The sequence below is a fragment of the Lampetra planeri genome, chromosome 14, assembly GCF_965212315.1.
Source record: "Lampetra planeri chromosome 14, kcLamPlan1.2.h2, whole genome shotgun sequence".
NCBI classification, from domain to species: Eukaryota; Metazoa; Chordata; class Hyperoartia; order Petromyzontiformes; family Petromyzontidae; genus Lampetra; species Lampetra planeri.
This window is the reverse complement of record NC_136120.1, coordinates 725984-738783: the sequence shown is the minus strand read 5'-3', so window position 1 is coordinate 738783 and position 12800 is coordinate 725984. Positions and strand designations below refer to the sequence as shown.

General features: G+C 40.7%; 10 non-coding genes across 10 annotated transcripts; all 10 read right to left on the bottom strand.

Moving 5' to 3' along the window:
• Nucleotides 1-847: 847 nt before the first annotated feature.
• On the bottom strand, nucleotides 848-919 carry TRNAE-CUC (transfer RNA glutamic acid (anticodon CUC)). Its single transcript has one exon. It is a non-coding gene; the product is annotated as a tRNA-Glu (tRNA).
• Nucleotides 920-2136: 1217 nt separating this feature from the next.
• On the bottom strand, nucleotides 2137-2208 carry TRNAE-CUC (transfer RNA glutamic acid (anticodon CUC)). The gene has a single exon. It is a non-coding gene; the product is annotated as a tRNA-Glu (tRNA).
• A 1217-nt stretch (nucleotides 2209-3425) lies between these two features.
• Nucleotides 3426-3497, bottom strand: TRNAE-CUC (transfer RNA glutamic acid (anticodon CUC)). The gene has a single exon. It is a non-coding gene; the product is annotated as a tRNA-Glu (tRNA).
• Nucleotides 3498-4714: 1217 nt separating this feature from the next.
• Nucleotides 4715-4786, bottom strand: TRNAE-CUC (transfer RNA glutamic acid (anticodon CUC)). Its single transcript has one exon. It is a non-coding gene; the product is annotated as a tRNA-Glu (tRNA).
• A 1217-nt stretch (nucleotides 4787-6003) lies between these two features.
• Nucleotides 6004-6075, bottom strand: TRNAE-CUC (transfer RNA glutamic acid (anticodon CUC)). The gene has a single exon. It is a non-coding gene; the product is annotated as a tRNA-Glu (tRNA).
• Nucleotides 6076-7292: 1217 nt separating this feature from the next.
• On the bottom strand, nucleotides 7293-7364 carry TRNAE-CUC (transfer RNA glutamic acid (anticodon CUC)). The gene has a single exon. It is a non-coding gene; the product is annotated as a tRNA-Glu (tRNA).
• A 1217-nt stretch (nucleotides 7365-8581) lies between these two features.
• Nucleotides 8582-8653, bottom strand: TRNAE-CUC (transfer RNA glutamic acid (anticodon CUC)). Its single transcript has one exon. It is a non-coding gene; the product is annotated as a tRNA-Glu (tRNA).
• A 1216-nt stretch (nucleotides 8654-9869) lies between these two features.
• Nucleotides 9870-9941, bottom strand: TRNAE-CUC (transfer RNA glutamic acid (anticodon CUC)). Its single transcript has one exon. It is a non-coding gene; the product is annotated as a tRNA-Glu (tRNA).
• A 1217-nt stretch (nucleotides 9942-11158) lies between these two features.
• On the bottom strand, nucleotides 11159-11230 carry TRNAE-CUC (transfer RNA glutamic acid (anticodon CUC)). Its single transcript has one exon. It is a non-coding gene; the product is annotated as a tRNA-Glu (tRNA).
• Nucleotides 11231-12446: 1216 nt separating this feature from the next.
• On the bottom strand, nucleotides 12447-12518 carry TRNAE-CUC (transfer RNA glutamic acid (anticodon CUC)). The gene has a single exon. It is a non-coding gene; the product is annotated as a tRNA-Glu (tRNA).
• Between the last annotated feature and the right edge of the window lie 282 nt (nucleotides 12519-12800).

Below are 12800 nucleotides of genomic sequence, written 5' to 3'. Positions count from 1 at the left end.
CGGTAAAGTCACGTAAATAGAAATAAAAAGCAAACAAAATACAAAGGACAATATTTTTTCATAGCAACAAAAATAAAAAATGAATGGAAAATCATTAAAGCAAAAAACCATACAATAAAAACATACGAAGACAAAATTAAAAATTAATTGAAAATAATAAAAGCAAAAAACCTTCGCATTTTTAATTGTATTTAACTCTTTTTATTGTTGGTTTTTTTCTTTCATAATTTTCAATGCATTTTTATATTTATTTTATTTTTATTCTTTTTAAATGCATTTTTTATTATTTTTTGTTTTTTATTTACATGACTTTACCTAACGAACCAAGAATATGAATTCCTGCAGTCACGAAAGTTTTAAGTAAAAAAATAGTTAACTTTTTTATTTACGTAAAAAGTGTTATTTGACAGGGATTCTTACCCAGGCCGCTGCGGTGAAATGGCAAATCCTAACCACTAGACTACCAGTGAAGCTGTTGGAGGTGCCTCCACGTGTCCTGCTATCCTGGCACCTCCAACACCGGGAGCTCGCTCGAGAGTTGATGGTGCATTGGAATCTGTTCACGAGATTTACGTGGAATCGTGAGACCATAAGAGATGGCGACTGCCTGGGGAACACTTCAGTCAGCAATCGAAGATCAAGCCTGATGATGATGCGGGACAGCAGGACACGTGGAGGTACATCTAACAACTTCCCTGGTGGTCTGGTGATTAAAATTCGAAGCTCTCAGTGCTGCGGTCTGGATTCAGTTCGCTGTCACGGAATGAGGCTCTTGGTGTCTTTTTTAAAGCAGTTACACTTTTCCGTAAAGAAGAAAATAACTTTTTTTATTGCTTATAAAAAAGAGTTCCCTGACCGGGAATCGAACCCGGGCCACGGCGGTGAGAGCGCCGAATCCTAACCACTAGACCACCAGGGAAGCTGGTTAAGGTGTCTCCACATGTCCTGCTGTCCAGGCACCTCCAACACCGGGAGCTCGCTCGAGAGTTGATGGATCAATGGAATCTGTTCACGGGATTGACTGTGGAATCGTGATACCATAAGAGATGGCGACTGCCTAGGAACACCTTCGGTCAGCAGTAGAAGTTCAAGCCTGGTGATAATGCGGGACAGCAGGACAAGTGGAGGCACAATCACCAATTTCTCTGGTGTGGCAACTGGTTAGGTTTTGGCGCTCCCTCCGCCCCCGCTCGGGATCGAATCCCCGTGAGGGAAATAGTATTTTGGTTTCATTTTCAAAGCAGTTCCACGAATGCCTGAATTAAAAGTATGTATATTATTGATTAATTCGGTAAAGCCACGTAAATAGAAATAAAAAGCAAACAAAATACAAAAGACAATATTTTTTCATAGCAACAAAAATAAAAAATGAATGGAAAATCATAAAAGCAAAAAACCATACAATAAAAACATACGAAGACAAAATTAAAAATTAATTGAAAATAATAAAAGCAAAAAACCTTCGCATTTTTAATTGTATTTAACTATTTTTATTGTTGGTTTTTTCTTTCATAATTTTCAATGCATTTTTATATTTATTTTATTTTTATTCTTTTTAAATGCATTTTTTTATTATTTTTTGTTTTTTATTTACATGACTTTACCTAACGAACCAAGAATATGAATTCCTGCAGTCACGAAAGTTTTAAGTAAAAAAATAGTTAACTTTTTTATTTACGTAAAAAGTGTTCTTTGACTGGGATTCTTACCCAGGCCGCTGCGGTGAAATGGCAAATCCTAACCACTAGACTACCAGTGAAGCTGTTGGAGGTGCCTCCACGTGTCCTGCTATCCTGGCACCTCCAACACCGGGAGCTCGCTCGAGAGTTGATGGTGTATTGGAATCTGTTCACGAGATTTACGTGGAATCGTGAGACCATAAGAGATGGCGACTGCCTGGGGAACACTTCAGTCAGCAATCGAAGATCAAGCCTGATGTTGATGCGGGACAGCAGGACACGTGGAGGTACATCTAACAACTTCCCTGGTGGTCTGGTGATTAAAATTCGAAGCTCTCAGTGCTGCGGTCTGGATTCAGTTCGCTGTCACGGAATGAGGCTCTTGGTTTCTTTTTTAAAGCAGTTACACTTTTCCGTAAAGAAGAAAATAACTTTTTTTATTGCTTATAAAAAAGAGTTCCCTGACCGGGAATCGAACCCGGGCCGCGGCGGTGAGAGCGCCGAATCCTAACCACTAGACCACCAGGGAAGCTGGTTAAGGTGTCTCCACATGTCCTGCTGTCCTGGCACCTCCAACACCGGGAGCTCGCTCGAGAGTTGATGGATCAATGGAATCTGTTCACGGGATTGACTGTGGAATCGTGATACCATAAGAGATGGCGACTGCCTAGGAACACCTTCGGTCAGCAGTAGAAGTTCAAGCCTGGTGATAATGCGGGACAGCAGGACACGTGGAGGCACAATCACCAATTTCTCTGGTGTGGCAACTGGTTAGGTTTTGGCGCTCCCTCCGCCCCCACTCGGGCTCGAATCCCCGTGAGGGAAATAGTATTTTGGTTTCATTTTCAAAGCAGTTCCACGAATGCCTGAATTAAAAGTATGTATATTATTGATTAATTCGGTAAAGTCACGTAAATAGAAATAAAAAGCAAACAAAATACAAAGGACAATATTTTTTCATAGTAACAAAAATAAAAAATGAATGGAAAATCATTAAAGCAAAAAACCATACAATAAAAACATACGAAGACAAAATTAAAAATTAATTGAAAATAATAAAAGCAAAAAACCTTCGCATTTTTAATTGTATTTAACTCTTTTTATTGTTGGTTTTTTTCTTTCATAATTTTCAATGCATTTTTATATTTATTTTATTTTTATTCTTTTTAAATGCATTTTTTATTATTTTTTGTTTTTAATTTACATGACTTTACCTAACGAACCAAGAATATGAATTCCTGCAGTCACGAAAGTTTTAAGTAAAAAAATAGTTAACTTTTTTATTTACGTAAAAAGTGTTCTTTGACAGGGATTCTTACCCAGGCCGCTGCGGTGAAATGGCAAATCCTAACCACTAGACTACCAGTGAAGCTGTTGGAGGTGCCTCCACGTGTCCTGCTATCCTGGCACCTCCAACACCGGGAGCTCGCTCGAGAGTTGATGGTGCATTGGAATCTGTTCACGAGATTTACGTGGAATCGTGAGACCATAAGAGATGGCGACTGCCTGGGGAACACTTCAGTCAGCAATCGAAGATCAAGCCTGATGATGATGCGGGACAGCAGGACACGTGGAGGTACATCTAACAACTTCCCTGGTGGTCTGGTGATTAAAATTCGAAGCTCTCAGTGCTGCGGTCTGGATTCAGTTCCCTGTCACGGAATGAGGCTCTTGGTGGCTTTTTGAAAGCAGTTACACTTTTCCGTAAAGAAGAAAATAACTTTTTTTATTGCTTATAAAAAAGAGTTCCCTGACCGGGAATCGAACCCGGGCCGCGGCGGTGAGAGCGCCGAATCCTAACCACTAGACCACCAGGGAAGCTGGTTAAGGTGTCTCCACATGTCCTGCTGTCCTGGCACCTCCAACACCGGGAGCTCGCTCGAGAGTTGATGGATCAATGGAATCTGTTCACGGGATTGACTGTGGAATCGTGATACCATAAGAGATGGCGACTGCCTAGGAACACCTTCGGTCAGCAGTAGAAGTTCAAGCCTGGTGATAATGCGGGACAGCAGGACACGTGGAGGCACAATCACCAATTTCTCTGGTGTGGCAACTGGTTAGGTTTTGGCGCTCCCTCCGCCCCCACTCGTGCTCGAATCCCCGTGAGGGAAATAGTATTTTGGTTTCATTTTCAAAGCAGTTCCACGAATGCCTGAATTAAAAGTATGTATATTATTGATTAATTCGGTAAAGTCACGTAAATAGAAATAAAAAGCAAACAAAATACAAAGGACAATATTTTTTCATAGCAACAAAAATAAAAAATGAATGGAAAATCATTAAAGCAAAAAACCATACAATAAAAACATACGAAGACAAAATTAAAAATTAATTGAAAATAATAAAAGCAAAAAACCTTCGCATTTTTAATTGTATTTAACTCTTTTTATTGTTGGTTTTTTTCTTTCATAATTTTCAATGCATTTTTATATTTATTTTATTTTTATTCTTTTTAAATGCATTTTTTATTATTTTTTGTTTTTTATTTACATGACTTTACCTAACGAACCAAGAATATGAATTCCTGCAGTCACGAAAGTTTTAAGTAAAAAAATAGTTAACTTTTTTATTTACGTAAAAAGTGTTATTTGACAGGGATTCTTACCCAGGCCGCTGCGGTGAAATGGCAAATCCTAACCACTAGACTACCAGTGAAGCTGTTGGAGGTGCCTCCACGTGTCCTGCTATCCTGGCACCTCCAACACCGGGAGCTCGCTCGAGAGTTGATGGTGCATTGGAATCTGTTCACGAGATTTACGTGGAATCGTGAGACCATAAGAGATGGCGACTGCCTGGGGAACACTTCAGTCAGCAATCGAAGATCAAGCCTGATGATGATGCGGGACAGCAGGACACGTGGAGGTACATCTAACAACTTCCCTGGTGGTCTGGTGATTAAAATTCGAAGCTCTCAGTGCTGCGGTCTGGATTCAGTTCGCTGTCACGGAATGAGGCTCTTGGTGTCTTTTTTAAAGCAGTTACACTTTTCCGTAAAGAAGAAAATAACTTTTTTTATTGCTTATAAAAAAGAGTTCCCTGACCGGGAATCGAACCCGGGCCACGGCGGTGAGAGCGCCGAATCCTAACCACTAGACCACCAGGGAAGCTGGTTAAGGTGTCTCCACATGTCCTGCTGTCCAGGCACCTCCAACACCGGGAGCTCGCTCGAGAGTTGATGGATCAATGGAATCTGTTCACGGGATTGACTGTGGAATCGTGATACCATAAGAGATGGCGACTGCCTAGGAACACCTTCGGTCAGCAGTAGAAGTTCAAGCCTGGTGATAATGCGGGACAGCAGGACAAGTGGAGGCACAATCACCAATTTCTCTGGTGTGGCAACTGGTTAGGTTTTGGCGCTCCCTCCGCCCCCGCTCGGGATCGAATCCCCGTGAGGGAAATAGTATTTTGGTTTCATTTTCAAAGCAGTTCCACGAATGCCTGAATTAAAAGTATGTATATTATTGATTAATTCGGTAAAGCCACGTAAATAGAAATAAAAAGCAAACAAAATACAAAAGACAATATTTTTTCATAGCAACAAAAATAAAAAATGAATGGAAAATCATAAAAGCAAAAAACCATACAATAAAAACATACGAAGACAAAATTAAAAATTAATTGAAAATAATAAAAGCAAAAAACCTTCGCATTTTTAATTGTATTTAACTATTTTTATTGTTGGTTTTTTCTTTCATAATTTTCAATGCATTTTTATATTTATTTTATTTTTATTCTTTTTAAATGCATTTTTTTATTATTTTTTGTTTTTTATTTACATGACTTTACCTAACGAACCAAGAATATGAATTCCTGCAGTCACGAAAGTTTTAAGTAAAAAAATAGTTAACTTTTTTATTTACGTAAAAAGTGTTCTTTGACTGGGATTCTTACCCAGGCCGCTGCGTTGAAATGGCAAATCCTAACCACTAGACTACCAGTGAAGCTGTTGGAGGTGCCTCCACGTGTCCTGCTATCCTGGCACCTCCAACACCGGGAGCTCGCTCGAGAGTTGATGGTGTATTGGAATCTGTTCACGAGATTTACGTGGAATCGTGAGACCATAAGAGATGGCGACTGCCTGGGGAACACTTCAGTCAGCAATCGAAGATCAAGCCTGATGTTGATGCGGGACAGCAGGACACGTGGAGGTACATCTAACAACTTCCCTGGTGGTCTGGTGATTAAAATTCGAAGCTCTCAGTGCTGCGGTCTGGATTCAGTTCGCTGTCACGGAATGAGGCTCTTGGTGTCTTTTTTAAAGCAGTTACACTTTTCCGTAAAGAAGAAAATAACTTTTTTTATTGCTTATAAAAAAGAGTTCCCTGACCGGGAATCGAACCCGGGCCGCGGCGGTGAGAGCGCCGAATCCTAACCACTAGACCACCAGGGAAGCTGGTTAAGGTGTCTCCACATGTCCTGCTGTCCTGGCACCTCCAACACCGGGAGCTCGCTCGAGAGTTGATGGATCAATGGAATCTGTTCACGGGATTGACTGTGGAATCGTGATACCATAAGAGATGGCGACTGCCTAGGAACACCTTCGGTCAGCAGTAGAAGTTCAAGCCTGGTGATAATGCGGGACAGCAGGACACGTGGAGGCACAATCACCAATTTCTCTGGTGTGGCAACTGGTTAGGTTTTGGCGCTCTCTCCGCCCCCACTCGGGCTCGAATCCCCGTGAGGGAAATAGTATTTTGGTTTCATTTTCAAAGCAGTTCCACGAATGCCTGAATTAAAAGTATGTATATTATTGATTAATTCGGTAAAGTCACGTAAATAGAAATAAAAAGCAAACAAAATACAAAGGACAATATTTTTTCATAGCAACAAAAATAAAAAATGAATGGAAAATCATTAAAGCAAAAAACCATACAATAAAAACATACGAAGACAAAATTAAAAATTAATTGAAAATAATAAAAGCAAAAAACCTTCGCATTTTTAATTGTATTTAACTCTTTTTATTGTTGGTTTTTTTCTTTCATAATTTTCAATGCATTTTTATATTTATTTTATTTTTATTATTTTTAAATGCATTTTTTATTATTTTTTGTTTTTTATTTACATGACTTTACCTAACGAACCAAGAATATGAATTCCTGCAGTCACGAAAGTTTTAAGTAAAAAAATAGTTAACTTTTTTATTTACGTAAAAAGTGTTATTTGACAGGGATTCTTACCCAGGCCGCTGCGGTGAAATGGCAAATCCTAACCACTAGACTACCAGTGAAGCTGTTGGAGGTGCCTCCACGTGTCCTGCTATCCTGGCACCTCCAACACCGGGAGCTCGCTCGAGAGTTGATGGTGCATTGGAATCTGTTCACGAGATTTACGTGGAATCGTGAGACCATAAGAGATGGCGACTGCCTGGGGAACACTTCAGTCAGCAATCGAAGATCAAGCCTGATGATGATGCGGGACAGCAGGACACGTGGAGGTACATCTAACAACTTCCCTGGTGGTCTGGTGATTAAAATTCGAAGCTCTCAGTGCTGCGGTCTGGATTCAGTTCGCTGTCACGGAATGAGGCTCTTGGTGTCTTTTTTAAAGCAGTTACACTTTTCCGTAAAGAAGAAAATAACTTTTTTTATTGCTTATAAAAAAGAGTTCCCTGACCGGGAATCGAACCCGGGCCACGGCGGTGAGAGCGCCGAATCCTAACCACTAGACCACCAGGGAAGCTGGTTAAGGTGTCTCCACATGTCCTGCTGTCCTGGCACCTCCAACACCGGGAGCTCGCTCGAGAGTTGATGGATCAATGGAATCTGTTCACGGGATTGACTGTGGAATCGTGATACCATAAGAGATGGCGACTGCCTAGGAACACCTTCGGTCAGCAGTAGAAGTTCAAGCCTGGTGATAATGCGGGACAGCAGGACAAGTGGAGGCACAATCACCAATTTCTCTGGTGTGGCAACTGGTTAGGTTTTGGCGCTCCCTCCGCCCCCGCTCGGGATCGAATCCCCGTGAGGGAAATAGTATTTTGGTTTCATTTTCAAAGCAGTTCCACGAATGCCTGAATTAAAAGTATGTATATTATTGATTAATTCGGTAAAGCCACGTAAATAGAAATAAAAAGCAAACAAAATACAAAGGACAATATTTTTTCATAGCAACAAAAATAAAAAATGAATGGAAAATCATAAAAGCAAAAAACCATACAATAAAAACATACGAAGACAAAATTAAAAATTAATTGAAAATAATAAAAGCAAAAAACCTTCGCATTTTTAATTGTATTTAACTATTTTTATTGTTGGTTTTTTCTTTCATAATTTTCAATGCATTTTTATATTTATTTTATTTTTATTCTTTTTAAATGCATTTTTTTATTATTTTTTGTGTTTTATTTACATGACTTTACCTAACGAACCAAGAATATGAATTCCTGCAGTCACGAAAGTTTTAAGTAAAAAAATAGTTAACTTTTTTATTTACGTAAAAAGTGTTCTTTGACAGGGATTCTTACCCAGGCCGCTGCGGTGAAATGGCAAATCCTAACCACTAGACTACCAGTGAAGCTGTTGGAGGTGCCTCCACGTGTCCTGCTATCCTGGCACCTCCAACACCGGGAGCTCGCTCGAGAGTTGATGGTGCATTGGAATCTGTTCACGAGATTTACGTGGAATCGTGAGACCATAAGAGATGGCGACTGCCTGGGGAACACTTCAGTCAGCAATCGAAGATCAAGCCTGATGTTGATGCGGGACAGCAGGACACGTGGAGGTACATCTAACAACTTCCCTGGTGGTCTGGTGATTAAAATTCGAAGCTCTCAGTGCTGCGGTCTGGATTCAGTTCGCTGTCACGGAATGAGGCTCTTGGTGTCTTTTTTAAAGCAGTTACACTTTTCCGTAAAGAAGAAAATAACTTTTTTTATTGCTTATAAAAAAGAGTTCCCTGACCGGGAATCGAACCCGGGCCGCGGCGGTGAGAGCGCCGAATCCTAACCACTAGACCACCAGGGAAGCTGGTTAAGGTGTCTCCACATGTCCTGCTGTCCTGGCACCTCCAACACCGGGAGCTCGCTCGAGAGTTGATGGATCAATGGAATCTGTTCACGGGATTGACTGTGGAATCGTGATACCATAAGAGATGGCGACTGCCTAGGAACACCTTCGGTCAGCAGTAGAAGTTCAAGCCTGGTGATAATGCGGGACAGCAGGACACGTGGAGGCACAATCACCACTTTCTCTGGTGTGGCAACTGGTTAGGTTTTGGCGCTCCCTCCGCCCCCGCTCGGGATCGAATCCCCGTGAGGGAAATAGTATTTTGGTTTCATTTTCAAAGCAGTTCCACGAATGCCTGAATTAAAAGTATGTATATTATTGATTAATTCGGTAAAGTCACGTAAATAGAAATAAAAAGCAAACAAAATACAAAGGACAATATTTTTTCATAGCAACAAAAATAAAAAATGAATGGAAATCATTAAAGCAAAAAACCATACAATAAAAACATACGAAGACAAAATTAAAAATTAATTGAAAATAATAAAAGCAAAAAACCTTCGCATTTTTAATTGTATTTAACTCTTTTTATTGTTGGTTTTTTTCTTTCATAATTTTCAATGCATTTTTATATTTATTTTATTTTTATTCTTTTTAAATGCATTTTTTATTATTTTTTGTTTTTTATTTACATGACTTTACCTAACGAACCAAGAATATGAATTCCTGCAGTCACGAAAGTTTTAAGTAAAAAAATAGTTAACTTTTTTATTTACGTAAAAAGTGTTCTTTGACAGGGATTCTTACCCAGGCCGCTGCGGTGAAATGGCAAATCCTAACCACTAGACTACCAGTGAAGCTGTTGGAGGTGCCTCCACGTGTCCTGCTATCCTGGCACCTCCAACACCGGGAGCTCGCTCGAGAGTTGATGGTGCATTGGAATCTGTTCACGAGATTTACGTGGAATCGTGAGACCATAAGAGATGGCGACTGCCTGGGGAACACTTCAGTCAGCAATCGAAGATCAAGCCTGATGATGATGCGGGACAGCAGGACACGTGGAGGTACATCTAACAACTTCCCTGGTGATCTGGTGATTAAAATTCGAAGCTCTCAGTGCTGCGGTCTGGATTCAGTTCGCTGTCACGGAATGAGGCTCTTGGTGTCTTTTTTAAAGCAGTTACACTTTTCCGTAAAGAAGAAAATAACTTTTTTTATTGCTTATAAAAAAGAGTTCCCTGACCGGGAATCGAACCCGGGCCGCGGCGGTGAGAGCGCCGAATCCTAACCACTAGACCACCAGGGAAGCTGGTTAAGGTGTCTCCACATGTCCTGCTGTCCTGGCACCTCCAACACCGGGAGCTCGCTCGAGAGTTGATGGATCAATGGAATCTGTTCACGGGATTGACTGTGGAATCGTGATACCATAAGAGATGGCGACTGCCTAGGAACACCTTCGGTCAGCAGTAGAAGTTCAAGCCTGGTGATAATGCGGGACAGCAGGACACGTGGAGGCACAATCACCAATTTCTCTGGTGTGGCAACTGGTTAGGTTTTGGCGCTCCCTCCGCCCCCGCTCGGGATCGAATCCCCGTGAGGGAAATAGTATTTTGGTTTCATTTTCAAAGCAGTTCCACGAATGCCTGAATTAAAAGTATGTATATTATTGATTAATTCGGTAAAGTCACGTAAATAGAAATAAAAAGCAAACAAAATACAAAGGACAATATTTTTTCATAGCAACAAAAATAAAAAATGAATGGAAAATCATAAAAGCAAAAAACCATACAATAAAAACATACGAAGACAAAATTAAAAATTAATTGAAAATAATAAAAGCAAAAAACCTTCGCATTTTTAATTGTATTTAACTCTTTTTATTGTTGGTTTTTTTCTTTCATAATTTTCAATGCATTTTTATATTTATTTTATTTTTATTCTTTTTAAATGCATTTTTTATTATTTTTTGTTTTTTATTTACATGACTTTACCTAACGAACCAAGAATATGAATTCCTGCAGTCACGAAAGTTTTAAGTAAAAAAATAGTTAACTTTTTTATTTACGTAAAAAGTGTTCTTTGACAGGGATTCTTACCCAGGTCGCTGCGGTGAAATGGCAAATCCTAACCACTAGACTACCAGTGAAGCTGTTGGAGGTGCCTCCACGTGTCCTGCTATCCTGGCACCTCCAACACCGGGAGCTCGCTCGAGAGTTGATGGTGCATTGGAATCTGTTCACGAGATTTACGTGGAATCGTGAGACCATAAGAGATAGCGACTGCCTGGGGAACACTTCAGTCAGCAATCGAAGATCAAGCCTGATGATGATGCGGGACAGCAGGACACGTGGAGGTACATCTAACAACTTCCCTGGTGGTCTGGTGATTAAAATTCGAAGCTCTCAGTGCTGCGGTCTGGATTCAGTTCCCTGTCACGGAATGAGGTTCTTGGTGGCTTTTTTAAAGCAGTTACACTTTTCCGTAAAGAAGAAAATAACTTTTTTTATTGCTTATAAAAAAGAGTTCCCTGACCGGGAATCGAACCCGGGCCGCGGTGGTGAGAGCGCCGAATCCTAACCACTAGACCACCAGGGAAGCTGGATAAGGTGTCTCCACATATCCTGCTGTCCTGGCACCTCCAACACCGGGAGCTCGCTCGAGAGTTGATGGATCAATGGAATCTGTTCACGGGATTGACTGTGGAATCGTGATACCATAAGAGATGGCGACTGCCTAGGAGCACCTTCGGTCAGCAGTAGAAGTTCAAGCCTGGTGATAATGCGGGACAGCAGGACACGTGGAGGCACAATCACCAATTTCTCTGGTGTGGCAACTGGTTAGGTTTTGGCGCTCCCTCCGCCCCCACTCGGGCTCGAATCCCCGTGAGGGAAATAGTATTTTGGTTTCATTTTCAAAGCAGTTCCACGAATGCCTGAATTAAAAGTATGTATATTATTGATTAATTCGGTAAAGTCACGTAAATAGAAATAAAAAGCAAACAAAATACAAAGGACAATATTTTTTCATAGCAACAAAAATAAAAAATGAATGGAAAATCATTAAAGCAAAAAACCATACAATAAAAACATACGAAGACAAAATTAAAAATTAATTGAAAATAATAAAAGCAAAAAACCTTCGCATTTTTAATTGTATTTAACTCTTTTTATTGTTGGTTTTTTTCTTTCATAATTTTCAATGCATTTTTATATTTATTTTATTTTTATTCTTTTTAAATGCATTTTTTATTATTTTTTGTTTTTTATTTACATGACTTTACCTAACGAACCAAGAATATGAATTCCTGCAGTCACGAAAGTTTTAAGTAAAAAAATAGTTAACTTTTTTATTTACGTAAAAAGTGTTCTTTGACAGGGATTCTTACCCAGGCCGCTGCGGTGAAATGGCAAATCCTAACCACTAGACTACCAGTGAAGCTGTTGGAGGTGCCTCCACGTGTCCTGCTATCCTGGCACCTCTAACACCGGGAGCTCGCTGGAGAGTTGATGGTGCATTGGAATCTGTTCACGAGATTTACGTGGAATCGTGAGACCATAAGAGATGGCGACTGCCTGGGGAACACTTCAGTCAGCAATCGAAGATCAAGCCTGATGATGATGCGGGACAGCAGGACACGTGGAGGTACATCTAACAACTTCCCTGGTGGTCTGGTGATTAAAATTCGAAGCTCTCAGTGCTGCGGTCTGGATTCAGTTCGCTGTCACGGAATGAGGCTCTTGGTGTATTTTTTAAAGCAGTTACACTTTTCCGTAAAGAAGAAAATAACTTTTTTATTGCTTATAAAAAAGAGTTCCCTGACTGGGAATCGAACCCGGGCCGCGGCAGTGAGAGCGCCGAATCCTAACCACTAGACCACCAGGGAAGCTGGTTAAGGTATCTCCACATGTCCTGCTGTCCTGGCACCTCCAACACCGGGAGCTCGCTCGAGAGTTGATGGATCAATGGAATCTGTTCACGGGATTGACTGTGGAATCGTGATACCATAAGAGATGGCGACTGCCTAGGAACACCTTCGGTCAGCAGTAGAAGTTCAAGCCTGGTGATAATGCGGGACAGCAGGACACGTGGAGGCACAATCACCAATTTCTCTGGTGTGGCAACTGGTTAGGTTTTGGCGCTCCCTCCGCCCCCGCTCGGGATCGAA